At 40.9% G+C, this 27,303-nt stretch overlaps 1 protein-coding gene and 2 long non-coding RNA genes across 8 annotated transcripts in view; 1 reads left to right on the top strand and 2 right to left on the bottom strand.

Annotated features, from left to right (window-relative positions):
• PCDH7 (protocadherin 7) overlaps positions 1–27,303 on the bottom strand; it is a 249,151-nt gene that overhangs the window by 146,621 nt on the left and 75,227 nt on the right. The window lies entirely within an intron of this gene.
• LOC135178298 (uncharacterized) lies at positions 1,224–10,511 on the bottom strand. Of its 2 annotated transcripts, none has more exons than XR_010303458.1 (3): positions 10,480–10,511; positions 10,255–10,314; positions 1,224–1,251 (listed from the first exon to the last, which is right to left on the bottom strand). It is a non-coding gene; the product is annotated as an uncharacterized LOC135178298 (long non-coding RNA). The 2 variants fall into 2 exon arrangements; XR_010303459.1 differs by lacking the exon at positions 1,224–1,251 and adding an exon at positions 9,389–9,956.
• Positions 10,603–12,315, top strand: LOC135178295 (uncharacterized). Its single transcript, XR_010303456.1, has 2 exons — positions 10,603–10,889; positions 11,767–12,315. It is a non-coding gene; the product is annotated as an uncharacterized LOC135178295 (long non-coding RNA).

Here is a 27,303-nt window from a genome sequence, read left to right as displayed (position 1 = left end):
GTTAATTTTCCCCCAGAAATTAACTTTTCTGTTGTTGTTTTTGAGTAAGAACATCACTCGGGTATTTCTTTCTACCGGCTGGAATTTTACAGGCTTTCTCCTAGCATTCTTTTCGTGCTTGGTTCTATTTCCTTTCTTCACACATGTTTTATGGCAACATTGATTTCTTCTGCGGTTTAGTGAAGAAATTATTATGTATATTGTTTCCCAGAGTTGCAATGGGACATCTGTGAATAGAGAAATACTGAAATGCAACTGAAAAAATAGCAAACAGGTCTACACACAGGATGCAACAAGGCACTGTAGAACTAATATTTTTTTTTTCATGATCTTCATTGGAAATATTAAAGGATAAACCACAACTCTAGAAGAAATTTAAATAAGTATTTACCAAATTGTTACAAGTATGAGACATCAAAATATTTCTTCTAGTCTCACTGTCTCTTCTCAGTGCAGCAACACAAGATCTCTGAAGCATGTGTATTGACCCAATCCTAACTATAGCAGAGATTTTCATTGATTTGCATACCAAGTTCTCCATTCAGAATAAATTTTCCATGGAAAACTCAGCCATGTTTTGTTTCAGATCAATTAAATCATGCTGGTTGAATAAGTTGGCTTGAATGTTTATACGAGGAGGACAGGGAACTGTTAGCGCAAGTCCCGAAGAGGCTGTGAAAATGATCAGACAGCTGGAGCACCTCAGATACAAAAACAGCCTCAGAGAGTTGGGCTTCTTCAGCCTGGAGAAGATAAGGCTCCAGGGATGCCTTATAGCAGCCTTTGAAGGCGTCTCCCAGGGGGGCTGCAGAGGGACTTTTGACAAAGGCATGTAGTGACAAGATGAGAGGTAACAGCTTCAGACTGGAAGAAGTTTGAATTAGGTGACACATGAAGAGATTTTTTTTTCCACGGGATAGTAGTGCAAATTGCCCAGAAGTTGTGAAGGCTGCAGGCCTAGAAAGATGGAATGGCTGGGGCCTTAAGCAAGATGGTCTAGCAAGAGATGTCCTGACCATGAAAGATCAGGTTACTCAAGGCCCTGTCTATCCTGGCATTGAAGACTTGCAGGGAGGGGGCATCCACAACTTCCCTGAATAGTGTGTTCTAGTGTCTTACCATGCTCACTGTAAAGAATTTCTTCCTAATACTAGTTGGATTTGATGATCTTGAAGATTTTTCCAAATGAAATACTGTATGATTCAGCAGCAGAGGAAGACTCAGTATTCTCTTGTTCCAGTGACATGAATTCTGCAAATTGCAGGTTGAATTTCAAAATCAGGGAATGACAGGATCACTTAAAGTTGGAAAAGATCTCTATAATCAGCAATCAACCTTCCACCTCCATGACCATTAGATCATGTCCCAAATTACCACTTCTACTAATTTTTTGAACACTTTCACTCCAATATGTCTCTAGTGCATAAGGGGTGGACTCCTCCACTTCCCTGAAGAATTTTCCAGTAGCACATAATCATAATGGAAATCAGTGGAAGAAACAGTGGAAATTATGGTTATTAGGTTTTTTGTTGTTGTTGCTCATGCTAATATTGTCACCGTTGGTTATGGTTCTCTGTTGATGATCTAAATACTAATGATGAAGCTACATCTTCCCCTGCTTAATGCAGAGAATAATAATGCAAAGGGGATAAATATGGTAAGTATCCTCTGTAGGATCAATAGGGACAAAGTGACAGGTTGAAGGCACATCACTCTAATTTTGGCTATTCAGCTATTGCGATTTATTCTTCTGCTGATTCAGGGCTTCAGGATGAAACACTGCAATCTCTCCCACTCCTCTAGTGCTTGCCAAATCCCATTAGGAAATGCATAGTAATTAAGGTTAAATAACATCACGCTATCCAACTCTGCCCAGAAGGTATTGCAGAGTGGCTCTGAAGTCAACTGTGAAGGAAACTTTTCAATCTGATGTCTTAAAAGATGCTTAATATCCAAGAAGAGCAAAAGGTGGGGTGATCCCTGCAGGAAAGTGAGCCAGGAGCTCAGGGTGAAGATGACAGAGGTGAGGCAACAACTGCACCAAGAGGGAGGAGTCCCACTGCACTGTAGCTAGGTAAGCAGAGCAGGGTGGTAACACCACAAATACAAAGAATAGCCAAGTGAATGTCAGGTAATAAGCCAAGTTCAAAGTCAACCAAGGAAATCCAAACAGCAATTCTAAAACAGCCAAATCAGAGGTGAAATGGAGCTTCTGGATCTAGGGAGATATCTAGTCCAACCTCCCTGCCACAGCAGGTTCACCTAGAACAAGTTGCATAGGACAACATTCAGGCATGTTTTGAATGACTTAACAGATGAAGACCACACAATCTCTCTGGACAGCCAGCTCCCAGGCTCTGCCACTCTCCTCATGTTTAGATGGAACTTTCTATATTTAAGTTTTGGTCCCATCCTCCTGACACTCACCCTCAAACTAATGATAAGCATCGATAATATCCAACTTTGGTCTTGTCATCTTCAGGTTAAAAATCTGAAGTGTCTCAGCCTTTCACAGTGAGAGTGATGTTCCACTCCCTTCACAATCTTTGCAGCCTTTTGCTGTACCCTCTTTACCAGTTCCTTGTCCTTGAACTAGGGAGCCTAGAACTGGATGCAATATTCCAGATGAGGCCTCACCAGGGCAGAGTAGAGGAGCAGGAGAACCTCCCTTGGCCTGCTCGCCATGCTTCTGTTGATGCATCCTATGATGCTGTTGACACTCATGGCACATTTCTGGCTCCAGACCCTTCACCAGTTTCATTGCCCTTCTCTGGACACATTCCAGAACCTCAATATTATTCTCATGGTAAGGAGCCCAAAACTAATTTCAGCATTCGATATGTGGCCTCACCAGTGCCAAAATTTGATTTGAAGGACCAAGATATTCCAAAACCCTCTGGAAAGCACCATCAATTCCAATATCTTTTGATTTGTGCTATATTTATGCTAAGATAACTCAGCTCAGCCAAGAGCTTGCATTCTCCTGCCATACTGCTGTGTAAGCAGGGAGAGCAATCCAAGTACTTTCTATCTAATCAGTTTTTATTGACAAGAAAAAACTGGCTGAATGAATTGTGGTCACATGCCATTATTAAGTGTTAGATCATAAACCACACAGAGGTATAAATTCCATTTTTTAATGCCAAGAAGCCTTGGCAATGTCAGCACACCCCAAAAAGTGTACTGCTTACAGCAACTGAGTGTGCAAATATCTAATATGGAAGTTTGTATGGAATTATTTGTTAAATTATAACACTTTTCTCATGAAATGGCAATTAACTTAAAACTTGATGATTAATTTTGATTGATAGTGATGTCACTTTCATTAAGATATTCTCTCAGGCAATAGCCTGAGTATAGTTCAGAATAAACTGAGCAAAAGCTCAGGTTTAGCACATACAATCTGAATACCTAATTTAAGGTGCTAAAACTCATACTTGTAGAATCATGGAATGGTTTGAGTTGGAAGGGAACTTCAAGATCATCTTGTTTCAAGTCTTCTGGCATGGCAAAGGACCCCTTTCACTAGACCAAGTGGCTTAAGGCCCCATACAACCTGGCTTTGAACAGCTCCAGAGAGTAGGCATCCACAACCTCCCTGTGTAACCAGTTTCAGTGTCTCACTACCCTCACTATCAAGAATTCCTTCCTAATGTCCAGTCCAAATCTCGCTTCTTCCAGCTCAAAACCATTGTCCCTCAGCCCATCACTACAAACCCTTGTAAAAAGTTGCTCCTCAGTTCTCCTGTAAGACTACTGGATGCAGTACTGCTGGTGTGGGTCACACAATACCAGAGTATAGAGGAGAATATTCTTCTCCAGAGCCATATCGACCATACTGTAACACAATAATAGAATTATAAAAGTTAGACTTGGTAATCTCAGAGGTCTTTTCTAAGCTGCTACCCAACATTTCCATGGCCACTACAACACGTCCCAAAGTACCAGATCTACTCATTTTTTTAATATTTACAGGGATGGTGATACCACCACCTCTCTGGGCAAAATTATGGTTTTAACTACTTTGTGGTTTGTTTTCTTTCCAGTGTTTTTTGATCTAAATCTCCTGCCTCAGTTTGGAATGAAAAACAGGGTTTAGACTTTTTTTCTTACAAAAAAGCCTTCACTGGCTATAAAGTTTAATTCCGGGTTTTGGTGAACACAGCACAATCTGGATAACAGCACTGATCATTGTTTGCTCAGTAAAATGGCACACTGGTATTTTTTTCTCTGTAAACTACCAACAATGTACAAAAAATTAGGACATAAAAGTTAATATTTTGCATCTTCTTTTTTTTTTTTTTTTTAATTTCAAAGGATCTAATTCTGAATTGACATAAATATTTTCTCCTCCAATACTTTCTCCAAACAATATCTTCTCCTTATCTAGTTGGAGGTGTCCTTGCTCAATGCAGGGAGTTGGGCAAAATGACCTTTTAGAGTCCCTTCCAACTCAATGCAATCTGTGAATCTGTGAAATTCAATTTTCCTTTTTTGGAAAAACTCTTTTCTCTAGAAAATAATTTTTCTTACACTTACTTTCAAGTACAATAATTACAACAATCAGAACACAGATTCATAGAACTGTTTTGCTTTGGAAAAAAACTCCAAAATAATCACATCCAACTGTTGACCTAGCAACATAATAATAATTAATCCTCGTAATCATCATCCTCATCATAAGAACAAGAATCATAAGAATAATGGTATTTTACAAGATTTACTTGGTTTTATGAAGATTCTTGGTAAATCTTTTTGGCTAACAAGCAAAATGTCCACTATTTTGGGCTTTTTTACATTTTCTCCAGTGGATAATCACCTTCTGTTCCTTTGGTAGGTTACTATTTCTGTAGACTCTGCATCTGTGCTACTTAGAGAACGATTCCTGCCTCTCAAGCACACTCCAAGATGTGTCAGAATTGGAGCTGATTAGACAGAAGAGTGACACCGGAGAACATATTCTCCTCTAGCACAGTACTGAGGCTGACTAATCCTTTGGAATCTCTCCCCACATCTGGAATAACTCCATTCTCCCATCTTCTATGTAAATTAATTCCAGATAAACCTTTACCTTCTCCAGCACCAGTTCTAAAACCTTACAAGCTTTTACAAATGCAATGAAGAAATAGTGAGGATAAAGTATGATTTACTGGCAGCAGCATCTAAAAAGCCACACTAATTCTAAAGAGGAAAAAAAATGTAAAAGGTAAATTTCTTCTTCTCTGTAGAGACAATGCATAGAATCATAGAATTTCTTTGGTTGGTAAAGACTTCTAAGATCACTGAGTCCAACAGCACCATGGCACTTAAACCATGTTCCAAATTGCCATGTCCACACATTTCTTGAACACCTCCAGGGACAGCGATTCTACCACCTCCCTGGGCAGCCCATTACAAAGCCTGAGCATTCTTTCTGGGAAGAAATTTTTCTTAAGATCCAACATAAACCTCTGCTGACACAATTTCAAGGTGTTTCCTCTCTTTCTATCACCTGATACTAGGGAGAAGAGACCAACCCTCACCTCACTTCAGCCTCCTATCAGGGAGTTCTAGAAATCAAAGAGGTCTTCTTTCAGCCTCCTCTTCACAAGACTCAACAACCTCAGTTGTCTCAGTTACCTGTTCCTACTTGTACCTACCAGACCTGTTCTCCAGACCCTTTACCAGCTTAGTTACCCTAAATTAATTTAAAAATAATAATTATTACTGAAAAAAAATAAACTAGCAACAATAAAAATAAAAGAAAAACAAAGTAGCTTTAATTACAAAAAAAATGGGATAAATGTTAAATGAACCCTTGGTCTGGAGATGTTCATTCTACTTTTTTTTTTCTGACTTATTGTACAGAAGCTTTTTTGTGTGAAGTGATTCACTGTCAGTGCCTTTAAACCCAAAATTCTGACTAAGGGCTGCAAGGCACTTTTCAATGATAATGACTTAATTTGAAATATTTTTTTGCCGTATAATTTGTATCACCTATAATTTCTGCACCTCTACCTCTTGTAATCAAGCACAAATGTCTGGTGTCTTTACAACCCACATGACAAGCAGCTAACATCACACAGTTTTTACAGATTAGTTTTTACAAATTAGTTCTACCTCAGTGTTTCATAAAGATGTTCGAAGGAGACGGGTCACGTTTTAGTTGTTCTGCAATACAGTTGGAGCTTAGGACAGCCTTCAATACATTATTTGTCACCCAGAGTCAGATAAGGATGAGCCTGGCATGTGCTTAGGTGGCCAAGAAGGCTAACAGTATTCTAGCCAGGATCAGTAACAGTGTGGCCAGAAAGAGCAGGGAAATTATTTTCTCTGTGTACTTAGCACTGGTGAGACCACATCTATCACTTGCTACTAAGGAGAACAGACTGTCCCCCATCAGGCTCTGATCTCCTTTCAGGGAACTGTTGAGAGCAATAAGGTCTCCCCTCAGCCTCCTTTACTCTCAATTAAACAACTTCATTTCCCTGAGATGCTCCTCCCTGCACTTGTTCTCCAGACCCTTCTGCAGACTCTTTGCCCTTAATGTCCTTCTTGGCGTGAAAGAGCCAGCACTGAACACAGTCCTCATGCTGTGGCCTCCCCAGTGCTCAGTGCATTGAGATATTAGGGAAAAAAAAAATCTTTCCTGCATGGGTGGTCAGGCACTGGAACAGGTTTCCCAGGGAGGTGGTGGAGTCACCATCCCTGAAGGAGTGTGTGGAAATAGCACTTCAGGACATAGATTAACAGCCATGATGTCCTTATGTTGACAGTTGAGCTCAATGATCTTACAGGTCTTTTCCAACCAAAAGAATTATATGACTCTATGATAGGAGCCCAGAAACAATCACAGAGAGAGGGCATCCAGAAAGAGTGTCAATAATTAGACATTAACTGGGTGTCAACCATTAGACTTTATCTGGGTGTCAGTAATTAGACCTTATCTTAAGCAAAACTGCCTTTGCTTTCATCTTTAAGATCACATTAGCACACTGTGTTGAGTAACTAGGAGTTATTAGTCCCAGATCTTGGAAGCATATGGAACACAATTATCAGCAAAATCAGACTACAGTTTGGCTTCATAAAGGAAACAGAAACCAACTCTTATCAACCTCACCAAGCTAGTACACACCCATGATAAATGCCATGCCAAATTTTGTCCAGATAGGAACACAAGAAACTCTTCATGGATTTCTACACATACATAGAGTGTGAAGCTAACAGGATAACTGGAGTAAAATCAGGAGTGGAAGGAATACTGCATATGAGGAAGCAGAACAGAAGACCTTTGAAGACAAAAGGAACCTGCAAGTTTAAGGTCAGCTGTAGCCTCAATGGTCATAACTTACCAATTTTTTTAAGCTTTTTGCAATGTTGTTCAATTCCTTTTAACATGCATTTTTTTTTCCCCTTTCATAACACTCACAATGATAAAGCTTTCTTGGAGACAGATTCCTAGATGTTTTTTAAATTATTATTTCTAGGTCATTCTAAACATTAATAAATTTAGTCAATTTATATCTTAGCCACTACAACACTGTCTTGAGCCTCAACATGAAGAAAAAATTACCTCAGACTAGAAAATCTGGACCTGTATTTTTAATTCAGTCCATTCACTCTCAAAATGCAGATGATTAAATTATGCCAAAGCCAAGTCAGTTTCACCTGAGCTACTATGCCCTAAATAACGTCAGGAGAAATTGCTGACAGTGATGTGATTACTGTCAGGTGTTCCTGCTCTCAACATCAGGAGCAAATTTGCAACCACCTCTCTCTACAATGGCTAATGACTTTCAAGCTGTCAAAGGAGAAGCTTTGGACCTTTAATGTTCATAGGCTACAACATACTGTTTTCCTCCTTCCCCCCCCCCCCCCCCCCCCCCAATAATGCATGGCCTAATCACAGAATGGTAGAGCTTGGAAGAGACCCCTGGATATTATCTGAACATGACCACCTAGGATGGGTTGCACAGGAATACATGCAGGTACATTTGGCATCTCCCAAGACATGGAGACTCCACTACCTTTCTGGGCAGATTTTTTCAATGCTTTACAACTCTGAAAGTTAAGTTGCTCCTCATGGTTAGATGGGACTTCCAATGGTCAAGTTTGTACCCATTACCACTTGTCCTAGAACTGGGCATCACTGAAAAAAACAATGACCCCATCCTCCTAACAGCCACCCTGGAGATACTGATCAGCACTGATGAGATTTCCCCTCAATCTTCTCCAGGTTAAAAAAAAAAACAACCCAACAAAAACAACAACAACAACAACAAAAAATTCCTGAGTCTTTCCTCATCAGAAACATGTTCTAGTTCCCTCGGCATCTTTGTAGACCTCTGCTGTACTCTCTGAAGCAAGCGCCTGTCTTTCTTGAACTGTGGAGCCCAGAACTGGAGCAAATAATCCAAGTGTGGCCTCACCATGAGAGTGCAGGAGGAAGAACCTCTCTCAACCTGCTGACCACACTCTTCTTGATACAGATGAGGTTTATATTGGCCTTCTTGGCCGCAAAGGCACATTGCTGGCTCATGGTCATCCTGCTGTCCAGTAGCACACCCAGGCCCTTCTCCAGTACCGTTGCAGCAGGTTATTTCTCTCCAAATGTTATACTCCTAAGTTAGTGGTGATTGAACAAGAGATGTTCTTAGTATAGAACTGTCATTTTTTTTCTTCTAGAGAACCAAGATAGATCAGCTGTGAAACTTTGAATCAAGCAAACCAGACTCCTTAGATTAACCACAGCATCTCCTGAATTCATTGAGTCACATTTCCTTCAACTTTATGAAATCAAATATCACATTTCCAGAGCAGGAAAAACTCACACTCTTTTTAAACCAGGCATAAAATAGAAAGTTTACTGCTGGCTCAGTCAAAAAACCTCTTTTTATTGTAAATGTCTGCCTTAGAATCTTCGTATAAAAGCTGATCAGACATAAACTGTCACTGACTGTTCTGTAAATATCAGGGGAAATATGAAATAAGAACCTAAAAATTAAAAAGATATTCCCCAACAGACACAGATGGTTGCAACTCATACTTAGGAACCAGAAAGGTTTCTAAACCTTAAATAAATTGGGTTATTTCCATTAGGAAGAGTCAGGCAAAACTAGAGTATTAAGATGATGAAGCATGACCAGCAGGATGATGGAACTGATTCTTCCCCTCTGGACTACTCATATGAGACCCCACTCTAAACACTGCATCCAGTTCTGATATATCCAACACAAGAAGGACATGGAAATGCTTGAACTGGTCCAGAGGAGGCCACAAAGATGATCAGAGAGCTGGAACACCTCTGTTATGGGGAGACTGGGGCAGTTGTTCAGCCTGAAGAGGGCTCTATTAAGACCTCCTAATGGCCTTCCAGTACCTAAACAGGGCTATAGCAGAACTGGGGCAGTAATTTTTACAAGTGTTTGCAGTAATAGGAAGAGAGGCAATTGATTTGAGGTAGAAGAGATTTAGACTACAGATTAGAAAGAAATTCTTAGTCAGGAGGGTCACCAACTTCCTGGCCTGGGTCAACAATATTGTGACAATCAGGAGCAGGGAAGAGATTGCCCCCTGGACTTGGCACTGGTGCAGCTACACCTTTTGTACCAGATTCAGTTTTGGGCCTCTCACTGAAAGAAGGACATTGAGGGGCTGGAGGAGGTCTAGAGAAGGGCAACAAAACTGGGGAAGGATCTGGAAAACAGGCCTGGGAAGGAACATCTGAGAGACCTAGAGATGTTTAGTGTGGAAAAGAGGAGACTGGGGGGAGATATCATTGCTCTCTACAACTCCGTGAAAGGAGGTTGGAGTGAGGTGAAGGTTGGTCTCTTCAGTAGTACCAAGTGATTAAGAGAGGAAATGACGTCAAGTTGCCCTGGGGTAGGTTTATGCTGGATATGAGAAGAAATGTGTTGACTGAAAGGGTTCTCCAAGCCTGGCACAGGCTGTTCAGGGAGGTGGTTGAATCGCCATCACTGGAGAGATTTCAAAGAGGCAGAGATGGGGTCCTGAGTGCCATGGATGAGTCTCAGTCTTAGTAGCTAGAGAACTGTTGGGCTGGATGATCTTAAAGGGCTTTCCAACTAAAATGATTCATGGGTTCAATCATTTTTCAACCAAAATGATTCAGTGATTCACAGCATTCAGAAACATGTTGCGGCACTTTAGGATATGGTTTAATGGCCATGGTGGTGTTGGGGTAGTGGCTGGACTGAATGATCTTAGAGGACTTCTCCAAGCCAAACAGTTCTACGACAACACAATACTACTCACCCAGAAGCTTCCAATTCAACCAAGTACTTAAGCTCATCATAAATGATGAGAAAGCAGCACCTAAATAGAGAGGAGCTCAGCCTAAATAAGGAAGCTCAGCCAGCACCAACAGGTGATGTTAGAGCAAGTATCAAGCCTACTGATGTGTAACCGGGGGGCCAACCAGGCCCCCCGGCCTTTTTGGTACCCTCCACCATTCACCCGGTGCACACCATGAGGACTCACCAGTGATGATGGGAGGAGGATCCCTCTGCCCAGTTGGGCAAACTTGGAGCTTCTGCCTTTCCTGGAGCTGATTATAAAGAGCGGGCAGAGAGGGCAAAGTGGCCACACCTGAGGTGGGAGGAGACTCCAACAGAACCCAGGTGCTCTGAGTTTGGGGAATAAAAGGGAAAAATGCAGGGTGGGGCAGGAAAGGAGCTTTCTCATTGCTTCCTTTAGCTTTGACTGCTAGGTCTGAGCTGCTTCTCATCTTGCCACTTGCCCAGGCTCATGTTCTAGCCATAATGCAAGCCTTTTCTTGATGAAGGAACTCCAGTAGATGTGGAGACTCCGTTTCTCTCTATAACTGCCTGAAGGTTTGGTCTCTTCTCCCAGGAACAGAACAAGAGAACACATCCTCAAGCTGTGCTAAGGTAGGTTTTGGCTGGATGTTAGGAAAAAGTTGTTGGCAGGAAGAGAGATTGGCATTAGAATGAGCTGCCTAGAGAGGTGGTGAAGGTCCCATCCCTAGAGATGCTTAAAAGGAGACTGGATGAGGCACTTAGCACCAAAGTTTAGTTGATTAGAAGGTGTTAGGTTAGACTCAGTGATCTGGAAGATTTTTTCCAACCTGATTAATTCTCTGAAAAAGAAAGGTGGTGCTGAAAGGGGGGAGATGGAAAGGAAAAGAGGAGGATGAGGGGTAACAGGAAATGAAGGAGGTAGATAGAAAGAAAAGGATAAAGATGGAGGAAAATAGATGGAGAGGGAAGGAAGGAGATGAGGGGAGAAGAGGGATAATAAAAAATGAAAGCTGTACTGTTAAAAAAAGTGATCTTGCTCTGTCAGGGGGGCTGGACTGGGTGATCTTTCAAGGTCTGTTCCAGCCCCTAACATTCTGTGATTCTGTGAAAGCTGGGGTGGTGAGACACTGGAACAGGTTGTGGATGCCTGCTCTACGGAGATGTTCAACACCAGATTGGATGAGGCCTTGAGTGACCTGGTCTAGTGGAAGATGTCCTTGCCCATGGCAGGCGATTGGATCTAGATGATCTTGAAAGTCTTTTCAAGCCAAACCACTTTCTGATTCTCTGATATTTGGTAAATTCAGTATGTTTGGTTTCAAAAAACAGAATGGGGTTTAACAACGCAATACTTCTTTTTTCCCCAGTCCCATTTCTTATGTATGTGAACTTGAATTGCCTTTTCCAACTAAGAATTGTCATAACAAATCCCTCTGCTCTTAAGTAAGCATAAAAAAACCTCTCTTTGAAAGCTCTGATTTCCTTTTATACTATGCACCCTCCACAGGCATTCTCAAGGACATTCTTCTATGTCAGGAAGGAAGCAAAAAAGATACCATCACTCCAGAGATTCCTGTCATTCCAGATCAGGGACTGGAATGAAATGGTACCAGCATTTTTCCTGCTATCATCAGTTTCAGCACAGTTTATTATTAATTTTTAATTACCTTTTGAGAACTGAGATATTTCGTCTGCTGAATTTCTTATGATATGACTTCTTCTGTCGACAGATGGAAACTCTTTCTACCAAAAAATGTGAGGAATATTGTACTTTCTGCTTTTATGTTGGGTGAATCCTAATGCTTGACAAGTTAATGATCAGTTTTTCATGCTGGAAGCCCTGAATTTCATCAGCACTTTTTCATGTTCAGTGACAAGTCCGACATTTGCAAAACTGTCCAAAATAATTAGTGGAGTGTGTCCACTCATGTGCACAAGCCCCTGATAACAGTGTGCTAATGACCTGCATAAAAGTGGCCTTTCAAAATGTGCCTGGATCCTTGATAACACATGGAAAAAAAATCCAAAATGAATAAATGAGCATAATTTAACTCTTGATTGGCTTGGTTCTTACCTTATTTCTAGAGTTTGTGCTAAAGAAAACCCAACAGCTCCATGGAGAAAGCCCTAAGTGTGCTGGTGGACAACAAGTTATCCATGTGCCAGCACTGTGTCCTCACAGCCAAGAAGGCAAATGGTCTTTTAATGAAGAAAAGTGCGGTCAGCATGTCAGGGGACCACCTACTTTCGCTCATCACTGCCTTTGTGAGGACATATCAGGAGTCTTGTGTTTTGGGCTCCCTAATTCAAAAGGGAGAGGGAACTACTGGAGAGAGTCTAATGAAGGGCTACAAAGATACTGAGGGGACTGGCACACTTCTGTGAGGTGAACAGGCTGAGAGACATGGGGATGTTTAACCTGAAGAAGAGCAGCCTGAGAGGGGATCTTCTAAATGCTGATTAATATGTAAAGAATGGAGGTCATGAAGATGGGGCTGGGCTCTTTACATGGGGGGCCAGTGCTAGGACAAGGGGCAATGGGCACAAACTAGAACACAAATCTGAACACAGAGAGAAACTTCTCTGCTATGAGGGTACTGGAGCTCTGGAACAGGCTGCGCAGAGAGGTTGTGGATTCTCCTTTGAAGAGATTCCAAATCTGCCTGCATGCATTCCTGCGCAACCTGCTCTAGATAACCCTGTTAAAGCAGGCAGGTTGGACTAGATGATCTCCAGAGGTCACTTCCAACCACCACCGTGTTGTGACTCTAATAACATTTTAGCTGTGTTGGTATTCTTTTGTCGAGAGAACACAGAGTGCACACGTCTCATTACATGTCACTGAAGATGGCAAAAAACCCCCCAAACTTAGTACAGAAATATTTCCCTTATAGCTCTTTCTTCCTAGGTAGAGAGATTTTCCCCAACACAGGGACAGAGAAGTTAAAAAGAAAAGATATAGAACCATTAAAATTAAAAGAGACTGCTAAGATCATCAAGAATAAACATCAATCCAACACCACCACAGCCATTAAACCATGTCCCAAAGGGCCATGTCCACAGACTTCTTGAACACCTCCAGGGATGGTGACTCGACCACCTCCCTGGGCAGCCTGTTGCAATGCCTGAACACTCATGCAAGAAAGAAATTTCTCCTAATCTTCAACCTAAACCTCTTCTGGTGCAACTTGAGGTCATTTCCTCTTGTCCTAGGATTGCTCTGTTACCAACATAAACTCAAAATGTGATTCATCCTTGGTCTAAAGGCAATGAACAAAGTAACTACTAGAGTAAGGGCAATAAACAAAAGTTTTTACTGAGAGCGATGTGGGGGTAGAAGAGGAAGGAAAATGAAATAATTAATCACCTAAAGCTAAGAAACTCGAGGCTCAAGTTTTGGGTTGTTTTTTTGTTTTTTTTTTTCCAATTATATCAATAGGTTAGAAGTCAGGAAAGAATTTGGCCTGGAAATGTCAAACCGGAATATCAATGAGATCTAAGTACCCAATTCTTTTAAAAATTCCAGACATCTTTGGGAGGAAAACATAAGAAGTTAGCATCCCTGTTCCTGAGTAAACCCCACCTTCCACAGTTGAAAGGGAGATGTGGAGCAGCATGCTAACATTATAGCATGGTGAGAAGAGAGCATTTCCAAAGAACTTAGATTAAACATTTGGAAGCAAAAAAAAAGAGAAGGAGATCTAACTAAATATGACCACAACTTATATTTTAAAGCATAAAGGAGCAGTGTCTCACCTACAATAAATTAAACTTCAATGACTTCAAATGGGGTCTAGCAACCTGGTCTAGTGAAAGGTGTCCCTGCCCATGGCACTGCAGTTGAAACTTCTTCCAGTTTGAAGCTATTACCCATTATCCTGTCACTCCATGATTTTTCAAAAGTCCCTCTCCACCTCTCCTATAGCCACATTTAAATACTGGAACACTTCTTCCCAGGTATTTTGTTTATTTAGAATTATTTTATATGAATATTTTATATTGTTGGGTTTTTTTCTCTCCTCCCTTCCCTCCCTCCTTCCCCCCCTCCTTCCCTTACTCCTTCCCTCCCTCCCTCCTTCTCTCCTTCCCTCCCTCCTTCCCTCCCCTAAAATATTTATTTTAACTAGAGTCATTACTTGTTTCTTTTCCCCTTACGAACTCAACCAGTGCCACAGCTCTAATCCATTTTGCCTAACATGGGCATTTTAACCAAAAGTGCTGTAAAACATCATGCTCTGACTGTCAAAATCATTTGGGTTGATACTTGCATTCTTAGTCACTCTGCATAGTATCTTCCTCTTTAAAAAGTCATACTGATTTCATTGTGGATAGATTCTGAGAAAAAATATAACAGTCTGTCTGCTGCTCAGCTTTGAATTTATGATAAAACGCCTGAGAAATTCGGAAAACAAAATGAATCATTAACACTAGGAATAAAATTACCATCCCTTTAGATTTTTTATCCAAAATAAGCACTCCAGAGGCTGCTGAAGACTTTGAGCAACCTTGGCATGTATTTTAAAACATAATGTAGAGACTGCAATAAATAAAACTTCCCAAAAAAGCAATGCTCTTCTGTCCTCCCACTCTCTAACACCCCATTTAATTCCTAGTCATAAGACCCATGCACCTCCATCACACCTTCCCACAAGATATCCCACCCGTTGCTGCCTCCCTCGGAGCACACAGATGGACTTTGGAGCATTCCCAGAATGTCAACAGTTTATGGCTATTTTAGACCTTGGCAAGGAAAAGCATTCCAGAGGAAAAGTCCCTGGCAAAGGAATGCTTTGCCAGCAGCTCTGCACTCTTTCTGAAAGAGGGGAATTGAGCTTGAGGGAATCTGCAGGTGTCAAAAGTGGCAATGTGAATAGTACAGACAAGTGCTGACCACAACTCAGATCAGCAGTTTTGCACACACACACAATAATCTGACTGCTATGTCATTGACTCAAGATCAGAGGATCATAGAATGGCTTGGGTTGGAAGAGACCTTAAAGATCACCTAGTTCCAGCCTCCCTGTGACTTTAACCACTGATCCTCTTTTTAAGAAGACTATAGATTCCAATCCAATATTTGTTTGTGACAGTAGCCAAAGCCCTACAGCTCAACTCGTTCCAGCATAACTCAGTGATAACTGCTGTTTGAAAAATATTGGTTTATTATTGGAGCTGTAGAAAAATAACAGATCCATGGATTGCACTGGGTTGGAAGGGACCCATGTAGGTCCAGCTTCCAACTAGATCAAGCTGCCTAGGGCCACATAAAGTCTGATCTTGAATGTTTCCAGGTGCAGGGCCTCGACTACATCCTGATGAGGAATTAAATAAAATTCAGTTTTACCAACATTTTCATGTCTTTAATTTAGTCTAGTTCTTGGACATAATTAAATCTGTTTCTTGGGTACAATTCATTGAAGGTTTGTTAATAAAAAAAACCACAACTCTTCATTATGAATTAATCAGAAATAACTAAAAAATGGTTCAAGTTTGAGGAAATGTTAATGTATCAAGAAAAAAAAAATCTGTATGTTCAATTTCTGGTTTATTTTCACTTGTCTTGTTTAGCAGTAGGAGTAACTGCTAATTTTAGCTAATAGAATCATAGACTCATAGAATCGCCAGGTTGGAAGAGACCTCAGGATTATCCAGTCCAACCTATCACCCAGCCCTGTCCAATCAACTAGACCATGGCACTAAGTGCCTCAGCCAGTCTTTTCTAGAGCACCTCCAGGGACAGCAACTCCACCACCTCCCTGAGCAGCCCATTCCAATGCCAATCACTCTCTCTGTGAAGAACTTCCTCCTAACATCCAGCCTATACTTCCCCCGGCACAACTTGAGACTGTGTCCCCTTGTTCTGTTGCTGGTTACCTGGTAGAAGAGACCAACACCCACCTGGCTACAGCCTCCCTTCAGGTAGTTGTAAACAGCCCTGAGCCTCCTCTTCTGCAGGCTGCACACCCCCAGCTCCCTCAGACTCTCCTCATAGTGCTGTGTTCCAGGCCCCTCACCAGCTTTGTTGCCCTTCTCTGGACATGTTCCAGTATCTCAACATCTCTCTTGCATTGAGAAGCCCAGAACTGGACACAGTACTCAAAATGGGGCCTGACCAGTGCTGAGTACAGGGGAAGAATAACCCCCTTTGTCCTACTGGTCATGCTGTTCCTGATCCAGAACAGGATGCCACTGGCTCTCTTGGCCACCTAGGCACATTGCTGGCTCATCTTCAGCTACTATCTACCAGTACCCCCAGGTTTCTTTCTTCCTGGCTGCTCTTCAACCACTCTGTCCCCAGTCTGTAGCGCTGCTTGGGATTGTTGCAGCCAAAGTGTAAGACCTTGCATTTGGCCTTGTTAAATCTCATCCCATATAATACTGATACAGCAATAAAATTTTGGTGTATCAGGTCACATGTAAGAGTCAAACAAAAAATGGAAATAGATTATAAAGAAAATAGTAACAGCTGAAGAATTCAAAGCTAATGATAATAAAGTAAACTAAGATTTTCTTAATAGAAAATAATATTTTTAATCAAAAAAAACCCCACACTATTTATTGCTGAGTTTAATTCTCTTTAAATTGTCTGTGTCGATAACTCCTGCTGGCTTTTCTTTTCAGCATATTTAAGCAGTCTGGCCTTTTAAATATTAAATGTACATCCTTCCAAAGCTTTCAAAAAACCCAAAGCACACAGAGGTGAAACAAACAAAGCCAAAAGTTAGTGTATCATTTCAAAGTTATGCACCTCTTGTTCTTCCTGATAAACACAATTGATCATCAGCCTTCAAAAGATGTGCTTGCTAATGAATAAGCTCACTTTAATTACCCCCCTTCTCTGCATACCTGTCTCTTCTGGATACTAATATCAACCCAGACAGTCCCACAATGACTCTCCTGCCTATGCTGGAATTTATGCTTGAAGAGCATAAATTTTCATTGCAAACAGTACTAACACTTTGTTTATATCTAAAGCCATCTAATCAAAGTGAATGTAAAGGCTCCTCTGAGATTTTAGTATTTTTTTTCCCAAGGCTCCAGGGAGACCTTGTAAGACATTCCAGTACTTGAAGAGGTCTACGAGGAAGCTAGTGAGGGACTTTTCACGTGGGCTTGCAGTGATAGGACAGCGGGCCAAGGCTTCGAGCTGGAAGAGAGGACATTTAGACTGGAAATTTGGAAGACATTTTTTACAGCGAGGGTGGTGATGGAACAGGTTGCCCACAGAGGTTAGGGATGGCTCCTTCCTGGATGTGTTCAAGGCCAGTTGGGGTGAGGCTTTGAGCAATCTGGTCTGCTGGAAGGTGCCCTTGCCCATGGCAGGCGGGTTGAAACAATATGATCTTGAAGGTCCCTTCCAACCTAAATCATTCTATGACTTTTTATTCCTACTCCTCTTTCTTCCCCACAAAATTTCCTGTTCTTACTTAACTTAAAGAATTCTACAGACTCTCACTGAAAATTTACACAAGATTTAGAAAGCACCAGAAGGCTTTCCTTCTCTGCCTGTCTCAGCAATATAGATTGCATTGAATTCCAGTTTCAACATCTTAAAGACTTTATATTTATGTCAAGTAGCCCAGAACATTCCAGTGTGCTGAGGCAGATGAACCCAGTGTGCCTCAAGTATGTCAGATATAATCAGCCCCAAGAAGCACTGAAGTACAACACTAAGAGCTTTTACTTTTTTCTTTTTTCTTTGAAATTCCTTTTTAAACAGAGCCATCAAAATGGGCACATTAATCAGGCTAGTATTATGATTAGTGGTATAAGTAGACAGATAATACGACCCAGGATGGCATGTGAATGTCACAACAAAATAATTCACCTATCACTCTTGCCACCTGCAGAGACAAGGCACAATTTTCACAGGACATTGGGAATTTGAACATTTCCAGTCATAACTATTGACTTTTTCCTTGAGTTCTAATTTATGCAATGGAAAGACAACTACCTCTATTGTCCAGGAGCTAAACTTCACTACTAAAAAGACACCACTACCACTGTGATACATTCAGTTCCATGTCCATCATTCACACTATCAGTACACAAGAGTTGCAGACACACAATATTGCTCCAACTGAGATAACACCAGAAGGTTTAGAAGGGCTTGTAGAGATAGGACAAGGGGCAATGGTTTTAAACTGGGGCAGGGTAGATGTAAGCTGGACATTAGGAAGAAGTTCTTTCCTATGAAGGTGAGGAAACGCTAGATCAGGTTACACAGGGAGGTGGTGAAAGGCCCATCTTTGTAGACATTTAAGGTCAGGCCTGATGAGGCTCTGAGCAACCTTACCCAGTTGCAGATGTCTCTGCTTATAGCAAGAGGGTTGCACTAGATGAGCTCTAGAGGTCCCTTCCAGCCCAGTACAATCTATGATTTTACAACTGTATAGCAAGGTACCAAGCCAACCCTGCCCCTCCCAGATGCAAGGGTAACAGCACAAATGAACATCTGAAATAACAACCACTTTTATAGATCAGCAGAATTTACAGAGCAAATTTTACAGAGGAGAGAGAGACAGAAGCAAAATGGAAAGTGTAAAGCTGATTGCACAAATCATCTTTCACACAACTATTTTATGTCGCTTGGGTTTAATGTTTTTGCCTTTGATATGCTTTAAAATACATTAAAAAATGAGCTATTCAAGAGGCTCCTTCAAATGTTCAGAATGACTTCAAAATGCAGTGAAAAACATATTAATAAACTCTCTTTCTTGCTTTGCTTACTCCTGTGTTAGATATCTTTGAACCAGAATCATTGAATTGTTGACTTATAACCCTGCTAGGGTCAATCATAACCCAGCTAGGGCAAATTGTCATAGATACACAGTAACTACCAAGCAGCCACTCTGCTGCTGAGGATCCTGCAAAAGACCAACTACCTACACTTTGCTCTCACTTCTCTGAAACTTATTACTCCCTTTCCTTTGCATTTTGTTTTGTATAACACAATGTTGAAAAGCACTAAAAAACACAGGATATTCTTTTGTATATATAAAATAAAGGTATTACCAAAATCTGGGTTTCTAAATACTCCTCTGCTTCTTCCTTCAGGCCTATAAATTAATTAAAATTGCAAATGGAAATGCATAAGGGTTTTAAGTAACACAAAGCAAAGAGCATGCCTCAAATTCTAATGCAAGTATGCAGATTATACACACGTATATATTGCTTCTATTTTCACTTTATAAATACATTCTCTAAAGAGAGGGCTAGAAAGAGTAATCATTTCAGAGCAATAGTATCTTCACCACTGTGACAATAAAGCTGTTCCTTTGTATAAGGTTGTTAAGGGTCAGGGCTGGGCCAGCCACTAAATAAGTGACAGATGCTCTCTATGAACCCCTCTGCCTTCTCAAAGGGAAGAGAAAGGGAATAAGGGAGAGAGACTGATAATTTGGGAAAGGAAACTGAAACTACTTCAAGGAAAATAATAAAACCAAAATTCAATAGATCAAATACATATAAACTAATGTGGAACTCAACTCCCTATGGCAATTAGTCACCATCACCACTGATAAGAAAAACCTTGAATCTGGTGACACCTTGGCTTTATACCAAACGTGTCATCCATGGGACAAAATCCCTTGTGGCTCAGTTGAGGGTCACCTGTCCTGCTCCTCTGTCCCTGCAGGCATCATTTCTGAATTCCTGAAGCTCAACACAGTACCGACTTTCATCTGCAGCCCAACCCTTGGTGGTAACTCTCCCCATTAGGTTGTCACTACTAGAAGCAGCCCACCCTGTGCAAACCTGTACCAAGATGCAGAAAGCACCGGTCCTGAGCAGAAACTGATCTGGGAATGGAAACCACTAAGCAGAATTAATGATGTGCTAGCTCATGTCAGGACTAGGTCTGTTGTAATAATAACCCAAATGTTTAGAATTAAAATTATTTACTAACAACATCTCTTCTCCAAAATTTGTTGTTTTCCAGGTTAGACTTCAATCATTGTAACACACTCCATTTCTCTTCCTATTTAGTGTCATCCAATCTATTTACTCTCAAAGAAAGACAGAACTCGGTAGAAAAGGACCTATGAATGGTGAGAAATGCTGAAAAGAAAGAAGATATCACCAGACACAAAGTAGGAAACTAAAAGAATTTTTCCAAAGCAAGATCTTTGAAATCTATAGACAATGCACACACTTGATAGAAGTCTGGAATGCAGGGATATCTGATTTGCAGATGTCAGCTCCTTAAAATTCTTAATCTTATAACAAATTATGAAGAGAAATGCAAGGTGGGAAACAGACTCTTCATTTATGTAAATGATGCAATACAGAACATACAGAAATAATTTCTGATCAGACCTCATTGTCACGTTCTCTAAAAACCACAAAGATAATCACCATTACTCCTCCCTGCTTCTAGGCCAGAAAGGCAGATTTTGTGTCCAACTCTACTGCAGTGAGTAGGGACACCTCCAAAAAACAGATCAGTTTTCTCAGGTCCACATCAAGCCTGATCTTGAATATCTCCAGGGATGGGGCCTCAACTACATCCCTGGGCAACTTGTTCCAGCATTCCACCATGCCTAGAGTAAAGAACTCTGATACTTGGGGAGACTGCTAACATGGAGAAGAGACCTACGCTCTAACCTCCTAGTAATCAGGGACATCCCTTGATAATTTGATTGAAGAAATTATTAAAGAAAGGAAGATAATTATAGAATCATAGAACCAATCAGGTTAGAAGAGACCTCCAAGATCATCCAGTCCAACCTATCACCCAGTCCTGTCCAATCAACTAGACCATGGCACTAAGTGCCTCATCCAGTCTTTTCTTGATTCATGATTCTATGATTATTTTAATAAGTATCCACTTTTTTTCTTTACAAAAGTTCATAATTTACTGAACTGCAAAGATTTTCCCTAATGTCTTTTATCAATACTCAGTGGTACGTCGCTTCAATGTGGAGCAATTTTATTGTCATCTTTGTGGTACAGGCTGTCAGCACAAGGCTGGCGTAATGGATTGTAATCATTTTGCACAGAGGAAGGACAGGTCTAGCAGAAAATATTTAATTCCAGGTGATAGCTACTGCAGAGTCAGTAAAGGGCACATGCTAATAAGGAAACTGCAGAAAGGCATCAGTGATGACACACTCGCTGCAAACAGCCAGCTCAGCAGATCTTGTGCAACTAATAGAACCATTACTGCCTCATGTCAAGCCTTGAAAAATACCAAAGGACAGAGTCATCACAGCAAAAAGAGAAACAAAGCTCTGGTAAACTGTGACTGGAAAAGCTTTACAGACAGAACAATGCTAGGATGACACTGCTATCAAATGCATAAATATCCCAAAATGCTTATTCAGGGGAAAGTACCATTTCCCCCTTTTTAAATTCACTCATAGCTCTGCCATTCATTGTATTAATTTCCAGTTTGAAAGTCATTTCCCACCAAGGCATCTGTTGTCTTCTGCTGACAACAGCAGGTTTGCTTTTGCTTTTCTTTTTTTACCTTGGAGTTTGTGATAGAGCCCATGAGTAAAGCATAAAGAACTACAAATGATGACTACCAGGCAGGAAAAGCATCCAGATGCTTTTATAGAGAATTAATTTTCCAGGCTCTGATTAAAGGCTTCTGTTACAACTGTGTTGGTCAGCTTCTCTCTTTCAGAAACTGGGACTCTGTCCAGATAGAGTGAAATATTCTTCCTATTATTGGATATTACAAAGAATTTCTTCCCTGTGACAGTATTGGAATAGGCTACCCAGGGAGGTAGTGGAGTCACCACCCCTGGAAATGTTCAAGAGATGTGTGGACATGGTTACTTGAGACACAGTTATGTGGTCACGGAGGTGTTTGGTACAATGTTGGGCTTGATGATTTTAGAGATTTTTCTAAACTTAATGATTCTATGAATCTATATAATATTCATAGCATGCCTGTGTTATGGCAAGAATAACTTCAGCTGATCATACTCTACAGATAAAAATCTGTCACCTGCTCACACAGCATTTCCATTTTGAAATGCTGCTCAACAAAATGTCACTACTAAATTCCAGATAAGAGGAAAAGATTGAATACATCCATGAGATATGCATTACATCATCATCTCAAGAAGTCATTGGAAAAAGAAAGCCTTATTGGACATCTTCACAGAATCACAGAAACACCTGGTTGGAAAAGACTTTATTAAGTCCAACCATGACCTAACACCTTTCCTGTACACAGTTCTTAGGCCATGTCCCTAAGATCCTCATCTAAATGTCTTTTGAACACTATCAGGGACACTGACTCCACCACCTCCCTGGCCAGCCTGTTCCAATGCCTGACCACTCTTTCAGGAAAGAATTTTTTCCTAATATCAACCCTAAAACTCCCTGGTGTAAGTTGAGGCTATTTGCTATCATCCTATTACTTGTTACCAGGGGGAAGAGACCATTATCCACCTCTTTACAATCTCTGTTCCAGGAGGTGTGGAGAATGAAGTCTGCCCTCAGCCTTGTCTTCTCCAGAACTTCAGAGAACAGCTCAGAAACCTTGGGACCCTCTTAAATAGTCCTCTGCAATACACAGTTTACAGTCTTTCTTCTCTTTTTACACTGTTCAGTAAGCATTTTTATAGGACATTCCTGGATATTGAATCTCTGTGTACTTCCTGCCCATCTTCAGCCCACCAGAAACATGGAACCACTATGAAAAAGAAGTTATAGAATCATAGATTTGTTTTCAGCTGGCAAAGACCTCTAAGATCACCAAGTCCAACCATCAACATAAGACCACCATTATTCACTGTAGATTAATGTGTGTCATTTACCAGGAAGATTAATTGTACTAAGGAACAATGACTGCATCCAAATCTCATTTCTAAGGAGGGGGAGAGCAAGCATGCTTTCAAAGAGCTTGGTCATTCATGTATTCTTTACCACTTACACATTTTTGTCCTAAGTAAGCCTGAAGTAATTACTTTCAACCTGGCTTAGATTACCAAATGGTTGAAATCAAAGAGTTGTGTGGAAGAAACAATATTTAATCCCATTTACTTAGTGATTTCCACTGCAATAAAGGTTTCTTTTAGAATCAGGGAGCAGCTCTGCAATCCGTAGTCACAGAAGAAACCTTTTTTTCTGGCATGAATAGACCCATTAAGTCAATGAGACTACTCATGTGAACACAGGTTGATGTTAAAAGACCACTGGTGCTGAGACTGCATACTTTCATGTGATCTTGCTTTTTATATAGATGCACGTGAAGGGTGATATATGGAATATGGTGCTCTGATTTTAGTATGTTAATCATATTTCATATTATTTCCCATAAAAAAACCTCCATGGTATGCCAGACTTTCACTCATTCTCTGTCTTTAAATCCATTAACTGATATCACAGCAGCAGATGCTTTTCACTCCAGATGTAATTGCAATACAAGGGTAATTAACAGACACTGCACATGGAGACTTTCTTCCTTTGAACTTCCCTATTGAAGAGTTTTCATTGCAATAAAACTTTATCAAACTCTTCTTAATCAATATAATCATACCATTAATTCTCATGGGACTAATCTACTCATGTTTTGGTGAGTGAAGTTCTGACCCAGCAGTGCTCACTAAAAAAACCAGAAGTTAAATTAAATATTTAGTTTTTATTCTCTCTAGTTTGTGTCAGCTAAAGAGAAAATCCCGCTGCCAGAAGACATTGGAAAGATTACAGAATCATAAGAGTTGGGAAAGATCACTGAATCCAACCTTGTAAAATCATCCAGTACAACTCTCAACCCAACATCACCATGCACACTAAACCATGTCCCAAAGTGCCATCTCCACATATTTCTTGAACACCTCCAGCTATGCTGACTCCAGAATCTCCTGACCAGCCTGTTTCAATGTCTAACCACTCTTTCAGGAGATGTTCTTTCCCTAATAAAATAAACCTCCTCAGGTCCAACTTGATATCATTTCCTCTCATTCTATCACTTGATACTAAGAAGAGACCAACCTCCACCTCACTCCAACCTCCATTCAGGTGGTTGTAGAGAACAATGATCTCTCCACTCTGATTCCTTTTTCTCCAGACTAAACAACCTCAGTTTCCTCAGTTGCTCCTCACTAGCCCTGTTCTCCAAATCCTTCACCAGCATTGTTGCCTGATGCTAGGGAGAGGAGACCAACATCCACTTCACTGTAACCCTAATATACCACTCTTTTCATCATTACCACATGAAATTTTCTCCTAGCCAGACATACTTTCCATTATAACTGATATATATACACAGGCTAAGCACTGCTGGTGCCACCTGCCAAAATGTGGAGCATGAAGACAGCCTGCCTGTGGTCCTCCAGCTTGTGGCTACAGGAAAAAAAAAATCAGAAGTTGCCATCTGTTCCTTTTGTCCTTCTCTGCATGTCGATTACAGAGCAAGACGAGGGAGCAAATCTCGCTGCCTCTGGAAAATCTTGTCAGACTATAAAAAAAAAAAAAAAGGCTCTGACAATTTACTGCCATTTTTTGCAGTACCAGCAGCTGTGTGCTGGAAATGAGCTTCATCACTCTAAAAAGTCAAAGTCCTTCAGTGAGACTTAACTGGTACTTCAGTGTGATATTGACTGTCTGTACACATAGATCATGGGATGGTTTGGGTTGGAAGGGGCTTTAAAGATCTTGTAGTTCCAACCCTCCAGCCATGGGCAGGGACATCACCTACTAGACAAGCTTGCTGAAGGTCCCACCCAATCTGGTTCTGAACACTTCCAGACTTGCAGCCTCCACCTCTGAGCAACCTGTTACAGTGCCACCCTAGTCTCGTGGGGAAGAGTTTCTTCCTCGTATCTCATCTCAATCCAGGTTCTTCCAGTTTGAAGTAATTGCTCCTCATTCTAGTTTCATAATAGATTTGGGAAGAAAAAAATAAAGGAAGTGTTTTTTAATTGAAATCAGAACTATCATATTTTTAATCTCTAAGTGCATGAATGAATAAGGGTGCAGCAATTTATCACCATTTTAAGTCAGCCTTTGAGAAACTATTTTCAGGGCTCCATTTTAGGCTGCATATTAGGAAAAATTGCTCGTGGTGAGCTTGTTGTACACCTGGACTCCCAGGTCCTTCTCCACAGAGCTACTTTCTGGGAGACCAACCCCTCATCTGTATTGGTGCAAGGGGTTGTTGCTTCTCAGGTGCAAGTCTCTACATTTGCCCTTTCTGAACTTCATGAGGTTCATCTCTTCCTCATGTGCAACAGACAGGGATTAGGCTGGATACTGGAAGAAATCTCTTGACCAAAAGAGTGATAAGACATTGTAACAGACTTCCCAGGGAGGTGGTGGAGTCACCATCTCTGGAGGTGTTCAAGAATTGTGCACAACTCTCCAGCCTGTCCAGTTCTGGCAGAATGCCAGTACAGTTTTATGGGTTGTCAGACACTCATCCCAGTTTTGTATCATCAGGAAACTGCCTGAGTGTCCACTCTGTCCCTTTATCAAGCTCCTTGATGAAGATGTTGAACAAAAGTGGACCCAATACTGAACCCTAGGAAACACCTTTAGCCACAGACCTTCAACTAGACTCTGCAACACCTACGTTTACACTAATATGAGTACAGTATGGAGAATGTGATGGTCCTATAAAAAATTGTTAACTGACAGAAAATCTGTATAAAAATCAGTCCACATCCAACCTCCATTAAGACCTGAGGCATGGATAACACCATCCATAGCCTTATCTTTACCCTCCAATTTTGTAGCCATAGAGAAGGCTGAGCACAATAAAGCCTGTTGTGAAGACGTTGTGGTTGTCATGTTGTATTGTGTTATTATAACATTAAATGCTTCCTACAATGATCCAGATGAGAGAGAACAGGAAATAGTCCCTCCAGACAGTTAAAATGTACAAACTTCACTTTTCATTTCAAGGGAAAAAGAGTCTTTCCTGCTTTCCTGTAAAATAGCATTTCACTCACGCTTGCTGAAGGCTTGCAAGTAACTGCTGTTTCAGAATATACAACACAGAACAACAGCACTTCAGAGCAAGGGCCAAAAGAATAAATGTTGTGAGGGAAATATTCTCCTTCACCATTACGAAAGACCTTTGAAAGAAGATAGGTCTTAATTAGTCCAGAAAGTCTCAGTCTCCCACTCAGGTGGGAGTGTTGATCTCCTCAAAGGTAGGAAGACTCTGCAAGGGGGGGTCTGGCCCAGATGGATCAATGGGCCAAGATCATTTGTATGAGGTTTAAGAAGGCCAAGTGCTGGGTACTGCACTTGGGTCATGAAAATGCTCCAGGCTTGGGGCAGAGTGGCTGGAAACTGCCCAGCAGGGTGTTGATGGGCATCTGGCTCAAGATGAGTCACTGGGTACCCAGGAGGCCAAGAAATCTATCAACATCCTGTCCTGAATCAGGAATAGTGTGACCAGTAGGACATGGGATGGGATTGTCCCACTGAATTCAGAAGTGCTGAAGATGCACCTTGAGTTCTGCATTCAGTTTTGGAACCCTTGTTCCAAGAATGTCATCAAGAGGCTACAGCATGTCCAAAACTATTCTATGATTCTATCACAAAAATACAAAGCTCTATCATGATATTTATCTTTCCAATTCTTGGAAGTGCAAATAACAAGTAGCTTAGATAAACAGATTTCCATTCCTGCTGTTATGTCTAAGAATCATAAAATTGTTCAGGTTGGAAAAGACCTCTAATACCATTGAGTCCAACCATCAACCTAACACCATCAAGGCCATTAAAACATGTCCCAGAGTGCCATGTCCTCAGTTTTCTATGATGGTTCATTCCAAGTTAGCTTATTCAAAGTTACTTAAATCCCTTGGTTGACTTTTTTAATACAGACATCATATTCTTCACAATCAAAATCATATGATTATGTATTCATTTAAAACTGATCATGTTCTCATCATGATTCCATGTCCATGTATGGAAAAGAGGGAACGTCAAAGGGTATGGGAAAGAAGCAATGTCAAAGATGGACATAAAGTAGGAAAGAAAGTGTGGACCTGCAGCCTATGAAAGCAGAATGATTATGTGATATTTAAAGCACAGAAGGCATAAGAACTCTCTCTTCAGCCAAGTCACCCTGAGA

This window comes from Pogoniulus pusillus, chromosome 9 (genome assembly GCF_015220805.1).
Source record: "Pogoniulus pusillus isolate bPogPus1 chromosome 9, bPogPus1.pri, whole genome shotgun sequence".
NCBI classification, from domain to species: Eukaryota; Metazoa; Chordata; class Aves; order Piciformes; family Lybiidae; genus Pogoniulus; species Pogoniulus pusillus.
This window is presented reverse-complemented; position numbering and strand designations above follow the sequence as displayed.